This window comes from Lithobates pipiens, unplaced genomic scaffold (assembly GCF_037356315.1).
Source record: "Lithobates pipiens isolate NorthernLeopardFrog02 unplaced genomic scaffold, aLitPip1_a1.2 Scaffold_19, whole genome shotgun sequence".
In the NCBI taxonomy this organism is placed as follows: Eukaryota; Metazoa; Chordata; class Amphibia; order Anura; family Ranidae; genus Lithobates; species Lithobates pipiens.
In genome coordinates this window covers 489,536,545-489,558,652 of record NW_027507764.1, presented here as the reverse complement: position 1 = coordinate 489,558,652, position 22,108 = coordinate 489,536,545, and the positions used below count along the sequence as shown (strand labels likewise).

General features: G+C 40.7%; 1 protein-coding gene across 1 annotated transcript in view; it reads left to right on the top strand.

Annotated features, from left to right (window-relative positions):
• Window positions 1-1,466: 1,466 nt before the first annotated feature.
• CNGB3 (cyclic nucleotide gated channel subunit beta 3) overlaps window positions 1,467-22,108 on the top strand; it is a 534,104-nt gene continuing 513,462 nt past the window's right edge. Inside the window, exons 1-2 of the mRNA XM_077492986.1 lie at window positions 1,467-1,592; window positions 20,715-20,773. The gene's annotated coding sequence lies outside the window, so the exon portion shown is untranslated. The remainder of the gene's footprint in view (window positions 1,593-20,714; window positions 20,774-22,108) is intronic.

The window sequence follows — 22,108 nt, the reverse complement described above, 5'->3', positions numbered from 1 at the left end:
CGGCTAGGTATCACCGAGTATGGCTGGGTGTTACCGAGTATTGCAAAGTATGGCTGGGTATTGCAGAGTATGGCTGGGTATCACTGAGTATTGCAGAGTATGGCTGGGTATCACCGAGTATTGCAGAGTATGGCTGAGTATGGCAGAGTATGGCTGGGTATGGCAGAGTATGGCTGGGTATGGTAGGGTATGGCTGGGTATTGCAGAGTATGGCTGGGTATTGCAGAGTATTGTCAGGGTATTGCAGAGTATTGGCAGGGTATGGCAGAGTATTGTCAGAGTATGGCAGGGTATTAGCAGAGTATGGCAGGTTATTGGCAGAGTATGGAGGGATGGCTGAGCATGGATGGATGTGACTGCAATTGTCACAGAGCAGTGCTGTGGGCACTACAGATCCAGCCCACAGGGCTGTTGCCATCCGATCTCTCCACTCCACTGTACAGATCAGTACACAGAGGGGAGAGAGGACGCCAGTTTGTTTACAAGTGATCGCTCCATCATTTGACGGAGCAATCACGTGGTAAATGGCCACCGGGTGTACCAAGTTGGCCGCCATCGTAGCTAGACTGAACCCACGGCCTTTCCTAAGGCCGAGGCAGTGATGCTCTCCACGGATCGCGTGGCGTGCCAATCCGAACAGGTTGACCCATTCGGATCATGGATCGGTGACGATCCGTTGCACCCCTAGCCGAGACACATCAAAATATCATCATTTTTTATTTATACTTTAACTGAGTCATCGCTCCAGGAGAGCACTCCCCCTCCGCAAATTTAATGTTACACCAAAAGGACAAATAGATACCAATATCGGAATAGTCAATAATGGAAATGTATCTGAAATGTTCAAGGTTCATCTCAGATGCTGTAGGAAAACACTGAAAACCTTTATACATGTGGCATTGTAAATATATGTGATCCTAAAAGTTGAAATATAATATTTTAATATAGTACAAATGAAGAATTGTGTTTAGATACCCATAATTGTTGTAAAAACATAGAAACCGTAACCGCATCTATATGAAAATACTCATATTACATGTGTTGTCCCAAGACAAATGGGTTTTAATAGGATATACAGGAGTCTTGCATTTGTCCATATAAACATCCATGTTGTGTGATATTAATCAATCAAATTTATACTAAATGTATTATATTTTGTACCAATTGCCAGGGGCCCTGAACAATATAGACATATATTCATAAGCCCAATATATAGACAAATACCCATTATAAAGAAAACATATTTTTTTCCTTTTAATAAAAATTTTTAGAACACATTTTCTGTCCTCAGACACACCTAGTGGCTGAAGAGGATATTACCTGTATTCACCAGGTAAATCATTAGAAATCTCTAACCAATGGAGAATAAGCCAAACCTTCTGGGCTGAGCTTATGATCATTTTATGAGCTTATTGTCCCAGATGGTATAAAGGATGTGAGGGCCAGAGAGAGGATCACACATCCACACCGGATACACCCCTAGATGATCAAGAAGTCTGATATTTGACCACTCCCCATCTTGCTGGACCTTGTGACTGGAACCATTTGATTTACTTAGATATTGGCGGACATCTTCCCCTTTTAAACTGTTGGTAAGGTACAGATCATACAAATCTTAATTATCTTTTCTCTCAAAATTGTAGGGATTATATTTCAAAGTTTATGTATTTACATTAATTGATTGTCTAGGCCGTGTATCTTAGTAGCTGAGTTTGGGGGAATTCAGAAAAACTTGTTTACATCAATTTAAATGTATGTGGTCCCAGGGAGAGTACTATTGCCACATTTAATTTTAGTAAGCTCTGGTGGTTTAATATTTATTTCAAACTTGCAATAATTTTCTGTTGACTCCGTGAGACATTGGGGGATATTGGGGGTTATTTACTAAATGAAAATCCCCCTTGCACTGCAAGTGCACTTAGAAGTAAAGTTGCTGTAGATCCGAGGGGGACATGCAAGGAAAATAAAAAAGGCATTTTAGCTTGCACATGATTGGATGATAAAATTAGCAGAGCTTCCACTAATTTCAGATCTACCTCTTCAATTTAGAGCAACTGCACTTCCAAGTGCACTTTCAGTCCAAAGTGGATTTGCCTTTTGTAAATAACCCCCATTGTGTTCTTGAATTTATAGTGCAATTACTGCACATATTTTTCCAACAGATCAATTTGGGCTCCTCTAAGTAAATTGTAATATTTAGATATATAATTTCATTGCCGTGTTGATGTTTTGATAATGTGTATGTGAAATATCAATCACCAGAAGATCCAGTTCTGTATGAAATTGTATAACTATACTCATTAATTAATAAAGTCTAATTATTTACTTATTCATTTTGTTGGGAGATATTTATACTTTGGTAAGAAAATATTAACAAATAATAAATTAACAAACTCAGGAAAGGATTGTGGTATGTACTGCTTTTCTGAACTAGGTTCACAAAATTTACCGTAAGGTTGGAGGCACTGAAAAACAAAACACAGAGATCTTAATTAAGATTCTGTACCACACTCACAACAACGTACACGTATTTTATTGGGATTTTCTGTGATAGACCAACACAAAGTGGCACATAACTGTGAAGTAGAAGGAAAATGATAAATGGTGGACTTTATTTACTAATTAGGTGACTTCTGAAGGCTATTGGTTCCACTAGATGTTAGTTAGGGGTATCAGAGTAAAGGGGGCTAAATACAAATGCACTCCATACTTTTCAGATATTTATTTGTAAAAAAAATTGAAAACCATTTATCAATTTCCTTCCACTTCACAATTATGTGTCACTTTGTGTTGGTCTATCACATAAAATCCCAATAATATACATTTACAATTTGGGTTGTGACATGACAAAATGTGGAACATTTCCTAGGGTATGAATATTTTTTCAAGGCAATGTAACAGCCTATTGCCTAGGACCAATCTGCAAAGTCACTGGTTTCCACCCAAATTAGGACAGATTCGGCTTGGGTGGCCACACTGCTCTATGGCAAGAGGGTAGAGGTAGGATGTTGGGGAAGGGAAATGAGGGAGAGGAGAGAGGAGAGGAAGGAAAGGGAAATCAGAAAAGAATAACGCAGAGAGTGCAATGACGCGAGGAAGGAAAAGCAGAGGACAAGGAAGACAATCAAAACTGTTAGGCAGATTACCCCATCCCTACTTCCCAGCCCTGGAGCCTTAAAATCTAGTGTACACTGCAAATCTCATCTTCAGCAAAGTCTTGCTTTAGTCTGCCCTCACCAATGGCTTGGTTTGGGTCCATAACTATGTTAGGCAAATTCAATGACCAAAAGAAAAAAGTAGAAGGTGTGCCAAGCTTGACTTTGGGAGCTGGATTCAAAGTTTATATAATAGCGTCCTGCGGCTGTCTGTGTGTTCTGCAGGGTATCTGAAAATAGGTGTAAGCACTAAAATAGTCAGGTCTGTTGTCACCTTACTACGTTTTTTGGGGCCATTTAAAAATAATATTATTGTAAACAATAATACCCCCTAGTTAACCATATTATTTTGGAACATACAACTGCACAAACAATTTTCTTTAAAATTTGAACTCCCCCGTCCCCTATTCATATATTCATAACCCCAGTTCAGGTTAAAACTAGAAGAGTAAGGCTACTGATAAATTATATAACACTGCGATACAATAGTACATGGCGGAGATCTTCTTTAACAAATTTCATTGTGTTTTGAAATCTGTCATATTTCTTTTCCAGTAACAACCTGACATTCTCTTTTGTTACAGGAACGCCAGTCATTTCTCTCTCCTAGATCTTTCATCTGGTTTCTTTTCAACTAACTTGTTCTTTTTTGTGAAATATACTTAACTGATTTCCCTTTAATCTCCCTGTCATTCGCCCTGATTTGTTCAGGTCTTTTTGCTTCCTTATCCTTTCAGTGCTCTTGCTGACAAAACATCCATCATGTTTTACCTTTAACTTTCAAAACTTCACAGGAGAAGGCTATAGGAACATGGAAGGTCTGTTCTATGTCCTTTTTCCATCTCATTTTGTAAAATAAAAAATAAAAGATATGGAAGAGGACTGTACTCTATGTAAAAAAAAAAATATATATATATATCAGCTGCTAACGTCTGCAAAATATGTAAGGAAAATGTAACAGCTGAACATAGCTTTTTATGGCACCTATATATTTTTGCTGGTTGTGGGGGTACTATTCATGTTTGATACTGAAAACAATACAAGTTTGTGCTCTGTAGTTTTGCTCCCTATTTCACTGCTCTTATTCACCTATTTTTTTTTAACAAAAACATGATAAAACCAGGACCAAGCCACTATATGCATGAGAAATATCGTGGAATTAGATTGCATGCAGGAAGTTAGACATTCTTTTTTCTTTAATTTAAATTTTATTGTGTTTTAAAAATATCTAATACAATACATGTATATTCAACTTAATCACATTCAGCTTTTATCCTATTACCTTTCTACTTTCCCTTATTACCCCTACCCACCCTCCCATCCACCCCGTATTCTGTTGGCCCTCTTGAATCCATTCCCTGTTTATTCCACTAATGCCTGAATGTAATTTTCAGTCGTTTTGAATGATCTCCACTTTTCCCACATTGCCCAATATCTATTCATTAGATTTTTCTCCATTTTACTTAAATATTCCATATTGTTAATATACTCAATTCTCTGTATCCATTCTCTGATAGGGTTTTTTTTAATTTGTGACCAGTTTTTAGGTATCAGGGCTTTTGCCGCATTAAGCAAAAAGGGTACCAACTTTTTTTTTTTTTATATTGGTTACCAGTTTTTTCCTCTACACCATAGAACAGACACGCCCAGGGACAACATGGTATTCTTTCCCCAGTTATGATTTCTATATAGGCTAATATGCTATACCAATATTGTTTTATCTCTGGGCATTCCCACCATATATGGAATGTTGTTTCAGGTAATTTACATTCTCTCCAGCACTGTATGGATTTAGAGGGGTCTATTCTGTGTAATCTATCCGGTGTCAGATGCCATCTTATCAGGCACTTGTAGTTGACTTCAATTGACATTGTATCTGATACATAATATGCACAGCATCAACCATCTGAGTCTCGTCCACTTTAATACCCATATCCTGTTCCCATTTTGCTATAGCTGGTATGGCCCCTCACCCCTCAATTTCTGAAAGGATTTCATATACCCGCGACACACAATGCTTTACTGTTTTTTTTTTTTATTACAAAGCTTTTACATTAGCGTTAATGTGTTTTCATCCCTTATTGGTTTTGGGATTGAATTAACAAAATGTTTAATCTGTAGGTATTCCCATTCCTTTAAATTTTGACAACTATGCTTCTTTATTAGATCTTGTTTTAACATGAATTCACCTCCGAAAGTGATATCTTTTAATTGTGAATTTATCATTTGTTTCCCTAGTTGCGTGCCATTTCCTGGGATAAAAAAATCTGTGCCCTCAAGTGGAATTAATGGAGAATTATATACCCATTTATTTCTCCAGTGTACTGCGTCCCATATTTTAAAGTTTTTTTTGTGTGCCATATTACTGCCTAATCTAAATTTTGGCAGGATCCAAATATTTTTTTGTAATTGTGATCCAATAAGTGACTCCTCCATTTTTACCCATTTCTTCTTAGTGCCTAAATTAGTCCATTCCACCAATCTCGCCAAAGTGATTGCAATGTAATATCTATAAGGGTCTGGCAATGCCATCCCCCCTCTTTTTTTTCCTAGTTAATATATTATAATTTATCCTTGATTTTTTATTTTGCCATATAAATTTTAAGAAAAGTGTTTTTACTACTTTAAAAAAAACTGTTTGGAATGTTAATCGGAAGCATTTGGAGTTTATAGGTAATTTTTGGTAAGACCACCATCTTCAACATATTAATTCTGCCCGTCCATGTAATTGGTCCCTTTTTTATATTCCTTAACACTGTTTTAATTTCATTTACTAATGGAATATAGTTAGCTTGATATAGATCGTGGACCGTCTTTGTTATTTTTATACCTAAATATGTTATTTCTTTTTTCTCCCATGTAAAGGGGAATTCCTGTTGTAATAATTTCTCTTCCCTATTCTCTAAGCCTATATTCAATATAACTGTTTTTATAGGGTTTATTTTAAAGTTTGAAAGAGCGCCGTATTCCCTTATTTCTTTTATTAAACTAGGTAAGGACAATCGAGGATTAGTCGTATATAGGAGTATGTCACCCGCATATACCGCCACTTTATGATCCTCTCCCCCCAACCTAACCCCACCTATGTTAACATTATTTCGAATCTTTGCCAATAATGGCTCCAAGGCGATCACATACAGAAAGCGGGCAACCCTGCCTTGTCCCATTTAACATTTCAAATGAGGATGACATACCCCCACTCTAGCTGTTGGCTGTGTATAAATTATTTATCCATTTCAGCATCTTTGGACCTAGGCCTGTATTCCGGAGGGTTTCCGTTATAAAACACCAATCTACTCGATCGAATGCCTTTTCAGTATCAATCGATATTAATATCATTGGGGGCTTGTTTTCCTTGTCTTTACCCATGAGTAGCAAAGTTCTCAGACTGTTATCTTGGCCCTCCCTGCCTGGTACAAATCCTACTTGATCCCCGTTAATTAATTCCGGCATAAGATTTTTCACTCTTGTTGCTAATACCTTCACATATAGCTTTGTATCAGTGTTCAGCAATGCTATAGGCCGGTAATTGGAGCAAATAGATTTATCTTTGCCTGGTTTTGGAAATAACTGTTATGTTCGCCAACAGCGATTCTTTCCTCATGTCCTCCTCCTCCCCCAATTTATTCCAATATTTGCGTAATTCTGGGACCAGTTGCTGTTTAAATTTCTTATAATACCTGATTGTGAAGCCGTCCGGTCCCGGACTTTTCCCAATTGGCGTTTCCTTTATTGCTTTATAAATTTAATCTGGCGTAATGGGCTCATCTAGCTTCTTAGCCATTTCTTCAGTTATTTTAGGTAAATCTGTTTCACTTAAATATTCTTGAATTTTGGTTTTCCAAATCCACTTCTGTTCTCCTGTCTCAGTACTTCTAATTGAATATAATGCTCTATAGTTTGTTTTAAAAGCCTTTGCTATCTCCAATGTTCTAAATTTAATTTCCCCATGTTCGTCTTTAATCTTTTCAATGTAGTTTAAGGCTTTTTTTTCCCTTGCTAATCTTGCCAGGTGTTTCCCCATCTTGTTTCCCCACAGGTATCTTTCTTTAGCTACATTTTTGAATACTTTTCTTGACTCTTGCTCCATCATATCATTTAATTGTATAAGTTTTTGGGTGATCTCCTTATATATATTTTTGTCTAGTTGTCTCTTATGTTTTTGTTCTAAGTTCGAAGTTAGACATTCTTAATCTGGATACACACACAAAGGTTTTGCTGATTAGAATTCTTCTATATTTAGGTAGTGAGTGTTAAAGTGTCATTAAAACCAAATCAACAGAAACTGTCGATACATGCTATATTACATAGTGTTCATACTCACTCATCCACTAGAACATTTGTTTTCTGTAGACTGCAAAAATCCAGGTTGATCCTGCTGTTCACCAACCTGTCCTCCCTGTCCTTGTCCTCACTCTCACAGCCTGAGATTGCATAGACCAGCTATTGAAATCTACTGAACATGCACCAGTTTCACTTGCCTTTTAAGCTGTTCATTTTCATTTTTTCTAATCTGTGCAGCCCATGTGACTATAGATTCACAGTAGTAGATGAACTTCCCTCCCTCCACATCCTCATATTGCTAAACACTATGGAGATGATACGATGTTGATTGCTGGAGGCTTCACCTCCCTGTTAGCCCCAGCATATAAACACCATAGACCTAGGGGCATGACACAACCTCTGATTGGCAGAACCTCCTCCAGATATCTTTAGTGTGAATAACGTGAAAGCTGATAGCTGATTTACACCCCCCCAACACTCATCCTAATGCTACATCCCCCCCACCTCACTATTGTAAACATTGAGTGGGGACTCTATATCTGTATGTGCCAGCTTTGTGTGTTTGCTAGCCCCCCCCCCCCCCCCCCCGCGCGCTCAACGGTGCACATTGACTGAGAGAATGCAACCTGTTTTTTCTCTCTCTCAGCTGGCAGTGTGTTTTCCGCTCATTCTTCCCCCCCACCTCTGGCAGTTGGATCGATCCTATCAGAGGGCACGAGAGTGAGAGCCAATGGAAACAAGAGAGATAACTTACTGGGCAGAAGCTGTGGAAACTGGGATTTATAGTTTCCTCTGAGGAAGAGCACAATTCAAGTGTATGGAGGACAGATAGACTCTAAACTACGGGAGCCAAGATCCTTTTATACAGAGAAGGAGAGACAGGGCTGCTTTTCCTGGGCAAAATAGAGATACTGGGGGTCTTTACAAGGGGGAGCCATGAGAAGAGGACCAGCCGAATGTAGCTGCCACTGCTACATTGGCACCTGCTGCTGTCAATTAAAGTCAGTTAATCAGGGGAGAGAGGGGTGAGGGTCGGGGCTCCATGTCTGAATGGACACAGGGAGCTGGGACTCAGCTCTGGTGCCCCATAAAATGCTACTTGCTATGGGGGCACTCAACAGGAGGGAGGGGCCAGGAACAGCGAAGATGGAACAGAGAAGAGGAGGATCTGGACTGCTCTGTGCAAATTCACTGCAACCGATCAGGTAAGTATAACATGTTTGTTATTTTTATAGGGAAAAAAAAGGAGATTTTACAATCACTTTAAGCACTAAAAATGTCTTCAACAGGGATAGTCAGTGTTTTGTTAACCACTTGCTGACCGTGTCACGTAGATATACTGCGGCACAATGACTCTCCTGGGCGAAATCCTATATGGGCACGTGTTACCCTTTTTTGGCCACCAGAGGGCGTGCACACGCCCGCTGCACAGTGGGGGACCTGATGCGTATGGCCAGCAGGCACGATCGCCACAGGCCACGCACGATCGTGTGCACGAACGCCAGCACAGGAATTTGTCTGTAAACGCTCAAACCCCTGTGCTGTCAGAGGAGAGGAGCCATATTGTTTGCTCCTTCTAATTAGGAAAAATTATAGGGCTCCTCTCCTAGTAAATACTATCCCCATACAGTTAGAACACAGTGAGGGAACACATAATTAACCCCTTGATCGACCCCTAGTGTTAACCCCTTTCCTGCCAGTGACATTTACACAGTAATAAGTGCATTTTTATAGCACTGATCACTGCATAAATGTCAATGGTACCAGAAAAGTGTCAAAAGTCACCGATCTGTCCATCACAATGTTGCAGTACCGCTAAAAATCGCAGATTATCGCCATTACTAGTAAAAATATATATAAATGCCATAAAAATGCCATAAATCTTTTCCATAGTTGCAAAAACTATAACTTTTGCGCAAACCAATAAATATACGCGATTTTATATTGCAATTTTTTTTTTTACCAAAAATATATATTTTTTTTCATTTTCGGTGGATATTTATTATAGCGAAAAGTAAAAAATATTGTTTTTTTTTCAAACTTGTCACTCTTTTTTTGTTTATAGCACAAAAAATAAAAAACGCAGAGGTGATCAAATACCACCAAATGAAAGCTCTATTTGTGGGAAAAAACGAATGCAAATTTTGTTTGGGTACAGTGTCGAATGACTGTGCAATTGTCAGTTAAAGCAATGCAGTGCCAAATTGTAAAAAGTGTTCTGGTGAGGAAGGGGGTAAAATCTTCCGGGGCTGAAGCCGTTAACGTGGAAGATAAGGCTATTTATAAGTATTCTTACGTTTTCTGCCTCTCCCTGTCTCTGCCTTCCTCTTACCGAAGTTGCATAACCTGTATAGAGAGGTGTAAATGTGTTTTTTTAATCCACTCCAGTCTGGTCATGTGATCCAGCAGCTGTCACTCCCTTGTGTCAGAGAGCGGCTACTGCAGGGGAGAAGTGCAAGTGCCAACAACGAAGGGGCAATGGGAGCTAGTGGTTGAGGTTGCTGCTCCAAGGTATTCAGTCATTGTCGAGCTCTCTGTGACACAAGGGAGCTGCAGCTGCTGAATCATGTGACTAACAAAATAAAGGTGTGTTGCGCTACAGTAATTGATATTAAAAATACTGAACTGAAATACTTTTCAGAGTAATAGCATTTTTTTGCTGCTACTTTGAACAAGTAAGAAAAAAAAACTGTTCTGATTGTACACATATGAGGTAGGGCTGGGTAAAAAAATCGATTTGAATCTTGAATTGAGTTGAGAGATCAAATCGATTAAAATTTTCAGCAAATAGTTTTTTTTAGATATTTATTTTTTCACCAGGATCAGTGCTGACACCGCACCGGTCCTGAGGAGCTGCGTGCAGAAGTTTTTAGGTGAGGCCGCGACTTCGTCCTAGCCCGCGAGGCCGGACCTGCGGACTAGTACGAAGCCATGGCCTCACCTAAAAACTCCTGCCCGCAGCTCCTCAGGACTGGCGCGGTGTCCATAAAAAAAAACTGGATTCGAATTGTGAATTGAGTTTTTTTTTTAAAATTACAACATTTTTTTTTTTGAAAATCGCCCAGCTCTAATATGGGAAGGGGGGGGCAGGATTAAACGCAGATACATAAAATGTGCATACATACATCTAAACAGCGGCGGCTGGTGCTCAAAATTTTTGGGGAGCACAACATTTTTTATAAACCAAATCATCAAATTCAGCCACTGTACCCTCAAATGCAGCCACTGTGCAATCAATCGCAGCCACTGTACCCAAACGCTGCTACTGTGCTCAACAAACGCTGCCACTGTGCCATCAAACGCTGTCATTGTGCCATCAATTGCAGCCACTGTGCCATCAAACGCTGCCACCGTGCCATCAAACGCTGCCACTGTGCCATCAAACACTGCCACCGTGCCAATTTAACACTGCCACTGTGCCCATTTAACGCTGCCACTGTGCCCATTTAACGCTGCCACTGTGCCCTCAAATGCTGCCATTGTGCCATCAAAGGCTGCCACTGTGCCATCAATTGCAGCCACTGTGCCAAACGCTGCCACTGTGCCCATTTAACGCTGCCACTGTGCTATCAATTGCAGCCACTGTGCCATAAATTGCAGCCACTGTGCCATCAAAAGCTGTCACTGTGCCATCAAACACTGCCACTGTGCCATCAACTGCAGCCACTGTGCCCATTTAGCGCTGCCACTGTGCCCTCAAATACTGCCACTGTGCCATCAAACGCTATCACTGTGCCATCAATTGCAGCCACTGTGCCAAACGCTGCCACTGTGCCAAACGCTGCCACTGTGCCCTCAAATGCTACAACTGTGCTATCAATTGCAGCCACTGTGCCATTAAACGCTGCCAGTGTGCCATCAAATGCTGCTAGTGTGCCTTGAATGCCCCCAGTGTGCCCCCCCGCCCGCTCGCTATCTACACACATGCACATACACATACGCACACATACACACACACACATGCACACACATACACGCACACATACACATGCACACACATACACGCACACATACACACACACACATACACACACAAATGCACACACACATAAAGTCTTTTCAAAAACGGCAGTGCTTTATCTTACCTATTCCTGCCGGGTACTGCACTGTAGGGGGAGACAAAGAGCACACACTGCTTTCACTTTAGTTACAAGCAGTGTGATGACTCCGAGCTCCCCGCACAGTGCCGATTACACTTCGGCTGAAGATCGGGGAGCTCGGTCTCAGCCGCCCGCTCCTTCAGATATACAGGGGGGCCCTCAAGGCCCCCCTGCAGCACGGGGCCTGGTCGCCTTGGCGATCTCAGCGACCCCTATAATTCCACCACTGCTCTCTGGTAAGAATCCAACCTATTGTGGTGGTGGCATCTTCACTTGGTGAAGGGTTTGGATAACCTTATCCACCAATGAATCATGGAGTTTGCCATTTGACCATTATGGGTTTAAGAGACAGTTTTTTTCTGGACTGTTTATTTATTTATAATTGTTTTTCAATATTTTTAATATCCATCACTGTAGGGCAACACACCCTTATTTTGTTTCTTGTTTTTTGTGGTAATATCTCACATTTGTGGTGATGCTTTTTTTCAGCATTGATAGTTTTACTTAGCACAGTATATATTATTAAGATGCTAGCAAACAAGGCATGTCATAGTTTTACATCTGATACTCCATAGCCACAGCCAAAGTTCCCATTAGGTGCTACAGAGACCAGATGCATGGTGCCAGTACCGGGGCAGGTATGTCCAGTGCCCAGGGCAAGGATGCGAAATTGCACCCCCCTCAACCACTGCGAATGCATGACATACAATGGGTGTACATCCCAGAACCCATTCTCTACCCCCTTTGCTCCGGCTGCGCATTGGTTGGCATAGAGCAGGGATCCTCAAACTGCGGCCCTCCAGCTGTTGCCAAACTACAAATCCCATGAGGCATTGTAAAACTCTGACATTCACAGACATGAGTAGGCATGATGGGAATTGTAGTTCCTGAACAACTGGAGGGCCATAGTTTGAAGACCCATGGCGTAGAGTGTGCACCACTGCACATGCATGGTCAATCACTTACTTTCTAGCAGTTAGAAAGTAGTTGCAAATGCACACATTGTGTTTTTCATGTCAGCCAGAACAGCAGATCTTGAGCATGAAAGAAGGGGGCACCCTCTCTCTACACCCTGGGCAGCTTCCCCTCTTGCCCACCCCATGTCCCTGTCCTGCACGGTGCTATCATGCTGATATAAAATATTGTTCACCAGCATACCTTTAGTTTGTTCAAAGTAATGAATTTCTTGAAGAAACAACATTGCAGAGCCATTCTTTTAATAAAGCAAAGTCGCTCATTCTAATTTCCTTAAATATGGAAGGGGTACAAGTAAAGAGTATTTTACAACAGCAACATAACCTATCACATATGCATAGAGTGGGATAACTGCCTGTAGGATCAATGAACACTAATTATAAACAACAGGCAGAGCAAGCAGATTCAGCTGTACTGTGTACAATGTGATGCAGACTGCAGCCATAAGTCTAGGTTCACACTGGTACGACAAACGCTCCAACATTGGGCGCTCATGTCGCATGACGTGTGAAAATCTGTGTTTCCCTATGGGAGCCATCTTAACTGGTCCAACACAAGTCAGTCCGACTTTGAAAATGCTCCCTGCACTACTTTGGTCTGACTTTGATCCTACTTCAGCCCATCTAATATCACTGAATTTGGATCAAAGTAGGATCCTTGTCCTAACTATCCAACTTCTGACATCCGACATGGTGATTACAGCAGCAGTAAAAGGAATTGATGTCACACTGGGATTGTTTTGATTGGTCAAGGGAGAAGTCAGACTATCACAAAGTAGGATCAAAGTAGTATCCTGTTCATTCAAATCAGATGGACGTAGGACTGATGTCGCAGAGCAAAGTAGGATGACAGTAAGGGGCCAATCCTGGTTCCTCACCACGTGAACAGCTGTTAGCCAATGACAGCTGATCACGGGATTTAAACAGAAGATCGGTAATCTTTTTTTTTCTCCTCACGCTGACAGCGCAAGGAGAAATAAAAGCCGCTCACCGGCTTCTGTGTAAGGGAAATTGGTCCCAAAGAGGCACAGCTGCCTCATCTGTGCCAACCAGTACCGCCTGCCAGTGCCCACACAGTGCATATCAGTGCCCACTAGTGTATTTTAGTGCCACCAATCAGTGCCAACTATCACTGCCCACGTGTGCCACTTATCAGTGCCCACCAGTGGTGCCAATCAATGCCTTATAAGTACCACCTAGCAGTGCTGCCTATCAGTGTCACCTACCAGTGCCCATCCACAGTCCATCACTGCCACCTATTAGTGCCCATCAGTGCCAGCTATCAGTGCAACCTATCAGTGCCACCTATTAGTGCCCTTTAGTGCCACCTATCAATGCCCTTCAGCTTCTGCCCATCAGTGCCACCTCTTAGTGCCCACCAATGCCACCTCATCAGTGCCCACCAGTAATGCCTCATCAGTGCCCACCCATGCCGCCTATCATTGTGCACCAGTGTCACCTTATAAGTGCCCCTCAATTCAGCCTATCGGTGCCCATCAGTGCAGCCTATCAGTGCCCAACATTGCAACCTCTTCAGCATACATCAATGACGGAGAAAAATTACCTGTTTGCAAATTTTATAACAAAATAATGTATTTTTATTCTAAATTTTTAGTCTTTTTCATTTTTTTAACAAAATAAAAACCCCAGTGGGTGATCAAATACCACCAAAAGAAAGCTCTATTTGTAAGGGAAAAAATGCTAACATTTGGGTACAGTGTAGCATGACTGAGCAATTGTCATTCAAAGTGTGACAGCGCTGAAGGCTGAAAATTGGTCTGGGCAGGAGGGGGGTTTAGGTGACCAGTAAGCAAGTGGTTAAAGACCAACTCTAGCCAAAATCTTTTTATATGCAATACAGTGGGCAGAGTGAGACGGGAAATGACATCATACCAACAAGGGAGAATGCATTACCATTAGACTGCCACCTAGTGGAAGAACTACTAAACACAACACACCATATGAGAATAGTTGTTGCATCAATGTCTCTGTAAAAAGGGGATTTGGAGCTTGCCATTTTCATGATATATGTCATTGCAATATAAGGTTTATTATAGCAAGGAAGAGTTTAGTTCATTATACATGCTCTTTGAAAGTATTGTTGTTATTTTTGTGAGTTCATACCTTCATTTCCTTTAGTAAATCGCAGAAAGAAATCATAAACCCATAAATGAGAAAAATGACAATACAGCTGCTACTGTGTATTGGGCTGTAAAATTCATTTAATTTCACACTGTTTTCAGCACTTCCAAACCAATTAGATAGATGCAGCACAAAGCATTTCTAGGTATAATGCTCAGCCTTTTCCAGCAGTAAATTAAAAAATAAATCTGTTATGTTTCACTGACCATAACGCTTTAAAAGGACCAGTTCACAACAATGGTCAATAAAAGTTTGGCACACACCCCAAAAGACAGCACTGCTTCAAAATGCTCTTTTATTTTATATGTTGCACTTAGGAAACATCTGGATAAAAAGCAGTACATATAATATAATGCTACAAATATTTTAACTTTAACAAATGGCCTTTATTATGAACTGCATAATATTATTCAGAGTTCCTTTGGAGACACAACATAACTGGCTATAGTGTTATTTTATTTCCTTTATACTCATAAATAATTGGCGCTGTGTTCTGCATGTCTGTTAAATGTTGATGGGGAGTCGACTCAGTGATTGCTTTCTAGCATATAGGAGAATAATTATCTGAAACATGAATGGTTTTATCGCAGCACACAAATATTAAGATAATATAAAAACTCCGGCTGTGTCGATATGAAATTTCAATTATGACACTCTGCAATCTGCGCTCAGTTAATAAAGTATTTTTCATGGCCAAATATCTCCACTACTCCATAATGTATGTGTCTAAGTTGGCCAATGAATTAGCGATGAAAAGTAAATGTTTGCGGTTTATGAACTTTTTATAAAATGTCAAGATGGGCTTTGCAGGAGTCTGAATGTGCAGTGTATATTTAATATGGTTATGTAAATCTACTTATAAAAGATGTATACCCCCTGTTGAAATACATTGTTCATGTATTTTTGTACAACAACTACATCAGCCAGTAGATGGCAGTGTTTTTAAGTTTGTAGCTGCTCTATGGTTAAACTCTACAGTGTGTCTTTTCTCTGTATAATAAAATTAGTTTCCTGTTTGCAGTTAAGCATCAGATAAACCACATGTGGACTGTGCACTGTCTGTTCTATAGGGCTATATACAGAATTCCTAACACCCCAATTAACCTTAATATATTTAAGCCTAAAGCTTTCAACTGAGTGTATGCATCTCTGTCAGTGTTAAATGTTTGTGTCAACCCTCTAGGTGCCACTTTTGCTGGACAGCTTGGTTTGTTAAAGGAAGTTAAAAAAAAAACAGACTTAGTATTAGAATCACTAGGTAAAAATGAAGAGAAAAAGGTATAAAAGGAAAAAAAAATTAATGCAGCCACTACATTTAAAATAGTGATTTCTCTAAGAGCCCTTTCACACTGACAGTGCGGCTGCGTTAGCGGTAAAGTCCCTCTATTTTTAGTGGTGCTGTACTGTCGTTTTAGAAGCGTTTTTCGGCCGCAAACAGGGTGCCTTTTTAACCTCTGCTAGCGGCCAAATAAAGGGTTAAAAGCACCCACCAATCGCCACTGCCGAGGCACTTTGCAGGCGCTTTGGCACAGCTGCCCATAGATTTCAATGGTCAAGGGCACTTTAGGAGCGATGTATACACCGCTCCAATAGCGTCCCAAAGATGCTGCTTGCAGGACTTTTTTTAACGTCCTGCCAGCGCACCACTCCAGTATGACAGCACTCTGGCTTTCACACGGGGACTGCAGATTAGCCATTTTTCAGGAGCTTTACAGGCGCTATTATTAGCGATAAAGTGTCTGAAAAACGCCTCCAGTGTGAAAGGGGTCTAATGATCTGATGTCTGCAAGTTCCCTTGCAGGTGCTGAAATCTGTTCCCTGAAATTTCCAGGTTCCTGTTATTCTTGGTTGGCCAATGCAGGATGACGCATTACCTGGACATGTGCAGGGGTTAGTAATCCTGTGCCAGAAATGTAAGCTGAGCTGCACATACATTGTAAAGAGGATTGTGAGCAGGCAGGTAAGTTAACTTTAGTCAAACAAAACCAAGGAAAATTCCTGGGTCAACTTACCTACCAGCCTGCAACCAACCAAATTATCCTGTCAATATGCGTTAAAAACAGGGGTTTGGTTTGCACACATTTGCAAATACTTGTGTAAGCTGCAGAGCCACTGCTCGGCACCCCAGTATTATCTGCAGTCCTAACTCTAAATTTTGAGAGCCTCCATAGTAAAAGCACATGCATCATAATGGATAGGCAGACGGCAAGTGAGCTTGGAGGGGGCCCACCCCTCCTTAGCCCTTGTACATACGGTCGGATTTTGTCCGAAACTGTTGCATACACACAGTCGGACAAAGTTGTCAGAAAATCTGATCGTACCTAACGTGATGATGTTATTTCGTTAGGACGGGACTACGTTCAGGCTAGTAGCCAATAGCTTTGGTCTAGGAATTTGATCTGAGCATGCGTGGCACTTTGTCCGATCGAAATTCTCTACACATGATCGGACAAAGTCCGATCAGATCATATAGCCCAGCTGGAAAACTTGGCCCGTCGGATACTCAGATGAAAACAGTCCGATGGAGCCCACACACTGTCGGATTATCCGACAACACGGTACTATCAGACATTGTCCAACGGAATGTCCGACCATGTGTACAAGGGCTAAAAAGCACATGGGCACACTGGACACCCAGCATAAAGCTCAATGGCAGCAAAGGTGTCCAGTGTGTCCGCTCACCAATATCCCAACAGTACAAACAAATGGCCACTGTCCCACTTATAACTGGCCTTTGCAGTAAGGAGCACATGGAAGGACTCCTTTATTTTAGTGTAGAAAAAAAACAAAGCATCTCTCTTCAATAGTAATTAGGCTGCCAACTTGTAACATTTTGTAATTTTACTTTGGTTCCGCTTTAAGGATTGGTAAGCTGCAATATACTAAATGTTTGCTTTTAGCTATGCTTTAACTTTAGTGTGGAGAGTGATCATACTCTGGAGACCAAATGAGATCAATCTTCTTAAGAGCATCTACAATCTTCTAAAGAGCAATCTACTAGGCTTTACCAGACCTCAGAGGCCATGAGTAGGAGACTTCTTTATCCTTCATCCAGATAATGACAGTTTAGTCATTGTTTTTATATTTGTGTTTTATTATGGTTTTACACTCCTGAGACATCTGAACATACTATGCCGGTGTTCTGTCAAAATAGCCAACTCGTCGAAATATCACGTCACGTCCAGGTAATCTACAGCATCAGTAATTGGGGATTTCAACAAGTTGCTGTTCTGACACAACACGGCAAGAGCATACATGCTGGGACATGATATTATATGTAGGTATTGTTAGTCCGCCTGATACTAACCAACAACATGGCCGCCTCCAAGGCGGCGACAATATTTTCCTCCTTAGCCGATGTTCTGTCAAAACAGCAAACTCTTCGTGTACTGGAGTGTATATGCTTGCCAGTGTTGTGTCAAACCAGCGACTCCTCAAAATCTCCAATTACTGATGAGGTAGAATAACTGGAAGTGACGTGATTGGAGATTTTGACAAATTGGCTACACTGGTGTACACTTGCGTGTTTAAATATGGCAGCGTTAAAAATGGCTATAGATTAAATTGACCGAGTCTGTGATTTCAAGCAATGATATACAGTATAAAACCTATAGCAATACCTGCTTTTACCTTTCATCAGTTTTGGATAACAAAAATAATAAAAGATGAATTCTGGCTGGTTGTTATAGTTTACTTTTGTTTGCATTTTTTCCCTGAATGTGAGAATAAAAATGTAATTGTCAGATTGGTACGAGATGTGGCTGAAAGCTGTAGAACAAAAATGTAATATATTGCAGTTTAGCAGTCCTTAAATACAGTTGTACATTAGTTTTCTTTTTTAAGAATTTTTTCCTTTATTTCTACCTGCGGAAACGCATTTATACTCTTCCTGTTTTGGGAAGATAATGCTCATTTACAGCACTGTATGTATGGAGGAACAGCATTGTTACCCTAGGTTGCTTGCTCCCCCAGTCTTTCTCATCTTTATAACATGGGGAGGTGGCAGGGCCATTACAAAGGGGGGGGGCGGTCCACTCCGGGTGCCACACATTAGGTGGTGTCAGTGGCTGAGTGGCATTGCTATGAGGGTGCGCTGGTTGGGTGACAGTGTCTGGCACCATCCTGAAGGCATCCCTGGCTCTGGCTGCTCATATCTTGCAGCCATCAGATCCGTCCAGCAAGCAGCAGGTCACAGCAGCATCTTGCCATCTTCCCTGCGGGCATCAGATCCCGTCCACGGTCCAGCAAGCAACATGCCTTGAAATCCAAATCAAATCATCAATGCCAATGATGCCTTTGTCTCCTGTCCTCAGGGACAGATCCGAACCAGAGTTCGCCATCTAGTGGGATTTCTGGATCGGATCTGTCCCTGAGGACAGCAGATAATGCAAAGTATGGGCCATACATTGTATTGTCAGCTGTCTCCCCACCTCACTCTGATGTCGCCCTCATAGCAGCCCCAGTCCAGTTATTCGATTCCCTGACCGTGGCATGATCTGTCCAAAAATGTAGGATCTGCTGACACCCGAGTGACAGACACCTCTTGCCTGTTCTGTCTATTGTCACTGGTTGCCATGGATGAACAGCATCGGCTGTTATTACAAGGAGCGGGAGGGGACGCCCCCCTCCCCCACCGCTTCGTCCAGGTCTCCCATCCCACCCAGAGACCTGAGCCATGTAGATGTAGAAACCCGGAAGCAACAGCACAGTGTCACTTCCGGTTTACTCGCCAGCTAGCGGCGCCATTTTTTTAAAAATGTCTGAATTCAAGAACACTGGTCTTGGCAGAGGCGGGTGTTTTTTGTGGGTGTTTTTACATTTTAAAGTTGGGGGGTGCCACATATAGGATCCCCCTGGGTGCCAAATGCTCTAGGTACACCCGGGGGGGGGGGGGGGGTATTTTATGGTTCACAGAAGAAAACTTAAAAAAACTGATATCATTATTTAATATTACAGTTCATTGCACAAGAAGTTACAAGCACAATGGTGAGTTCCCAGTGGGATAAACAGGATTTTTTCTGTATTTGCAGAAAATCTTAGCCTGAAAAAATATAACTAATGCAGTCGCCACATCAAAGAGCAGGTAAGCTGGAAAATATAACGGGGTTGATTTACTAAAGGCAAATAGACTGTGGACATAGCAAAGTGTAGTAGAACTTTGTAAGTGCAGTTCCTCCAATGCTTAGTAAATGAGGTAAAGCTTCACTTTGCAAAGAATAACCAATCATGTGCAAGGAAAATTAAAAAAGAATGCACATGATTGGATGATGGCAGTCAGCAGAGCTTCTGCTCATTTACTAAGCTCTAGAGCAACTGCACTTGCAGAGTGCGTAGTCTATTAGCCTTTAGTAAATCCACCCCATTGGAAAGAAGGAAAAATTGGAAAAAAGGAGCAGCTTAATCTGGAATACCTATAATAGATGGTGAATTCATAATCAATGGTAATTAATTAGAACAGAAAGAGAGGGAAAAAATACTATGGTCCTAACACTCTTACCTATGGGTAGATTGTAGAAAAACGTGGCTAGTAGTAATGATGGTTGGAGGCACTAGGGTATTCATCCATCTACTATAGGTATTCCCAGATTAAGCTGCTCGTGATGAGTGGAGACAATCCACAAAACACGTCGAGCTTTCATATTTGATATTATGTCACAGTAATCATGTTTATACCATGGGTTTGATATTGTCTGAATCATCAATTATTTTATTACCTATCATGTTTTTTCATATTTTGGGTATACTGCTGGTTTCATCATTAATCATGTGCTACTATGTATATTTACCAATCGTGTTTTATCATACTTATTGATCTATTATGATTGCCATGTATTGCACTATGCTCAACTATGTTATTAAATTATATCTTGTTTATCATATTGATTGACTCATTCTACCCTAGTGCGTTGTCTCATATAAAGTCCCATTACCCCCTTTTACCTATTTTTCTTTTTTCCATATAAATAGGGATGGAGACCTGTGTACTAGATGGATGGTCTCATATAAAGTCACAACAAAAATTTTATTTAAATTCACCCCATTGTTTCTTTTTCGTTTAGGTAAACTTTAAAGCTGAGCTTCAAGAATGTAGCTAAATACAGAGATAAAATACATACAGGTGAGCTGTTTTACCTGCCAAAATATTTGTATTTCTGTTCATCCAGGCCTTTCCCAGCAGTGAAAGAGACCTGATTTTTCTCTGATGCAGTTTTATGTTTTCCTTCAGTTCTCCTCCCCACTCACACTCTTTTTTTGTTAAAGTGAAAGGAGACACAGCATACTAATAAGCTCATCTCTCCATCACTTTGCTATCTCCTCCTATCAGAATACTTGGACTGATACACACTTGATTGGCTGTTCATTATGCTTCTCCCTCCCCATCTCTCAGTTCTGCTGTACAGGGACTGCAAGAGGCTGATAATAAGTCAAATTAAGGGCACTGACATTATGCTTATATATATAAAAAATGCAATTACAGAGTTGCATTAATTTGTATCTTTTATTTCTGCCAGGAGTTTAGCTGTAACTGCCTATTTAGAGGCTGTATATAAGCATACAATTATATACGCAGTATATTTTATTATTATACATGTTTTAATTCAGTTATTTTTCCTAAAGAGTTTGTCATAACAGGAATATATCTTACCTCGGCATTGCTCTAGGTATGGCATAAGTAAAATGAACTTACAGATAGACAGATGATAGGTTGACATTCTCTAGAGATGAGCACTTACAGATATCAATTAATCTAAAACTGTAAGAGGTTATATATATCTTACCCAATTGCACCTTATTATGAAGATTTGTAGCACAATGCACCATTGCTCAGACAATTAATCATTTAGGGAAACTTATCCTAATAAGGAATTTTACAAGCAGACTCTCCCAGACAAGAGCATATCAGCAAGGTAATGGTGCATTGCCTTATCCATCATCAAAGACATGACATTCAACATTATACATCATCAGAGTGATGGCTCTCCGATGATATACAACTTGATGAATCTGCACTTGATGGGCTAGTTCAAAAGAGTTTTCTTTTTTCACTGAAAGTTTTATATTATCTTCTTTTTATTAGAGTAGAAAAGGAAAACATTACATCTTTACATATAAACTTGCAATGTGCAAACTTATTTCTACAAATCTGGTTTTAGCCAGAATCTTGGAGGTTACCCTAATTCAGATTTTGAGAAACTTCTGACCTATCGCAGAAGATGATTTTGTTTGACTGCAGTCCCATTGATGTCAAATGGGATTCAGCAGCTACATGGACACAGCTGCTGCTCCCAATCTGACATCCATGTGTGTGCAGGTGTGTGTGGTTGCATGTTCCCAAATGCACACTTTGTTTGGGGGCACGCACCTGCACCCACGTAGAAGCATTCAATTTAGTATGCCCAGTGCAAATGAGGCCTTAGGTAGATATGAAATATGACTTTCAACTATATTGAAA